Source organism: Penaeus monodon, chromosome 27 (genome assembly GCF_015228065.2).
Source record: "Penaeus monodon isolate SGIC_2016 chromosome 27, NSTDA_Pmon_1, whole genome shotgun sequence".
NCBI classification, from domain to species: Eukaryota; Metazoa; Arthropoda; class Malacostraca; order Decapoda; family Penaeidae; genus Penaeus; species Penaeus monodon.
The window spans coordinates 36,085,065-36,085,270 of record NC_051412.1 but is presented as its reverse complement, the minus strand read 5'-3'; positions in this window follow the sequence as shown (position 1 = coordinate 36,085,270).

The window sequence follows — 206 nt, the reverse complement described above, 5'->3', positions numbered from 1 at the left end:
GCTCCCCCGCCGGTATGCCGTCTCCGTTGCGTCCTGCAAAAGGCGCTTCCTGTTTGTCAAGTTAGCCTTCGTTATCGGCGATTTTGTCGTCGGAATAAGGGGCGTGAGCCGGGGCGAAGGCACAAGAAGTGTCACGAAGAGTCTCGAGTTTCTGAAGGCGCTTTCGAAAGTGACTTCCGCCGACCCTAATTGATACGGTTGTGAGG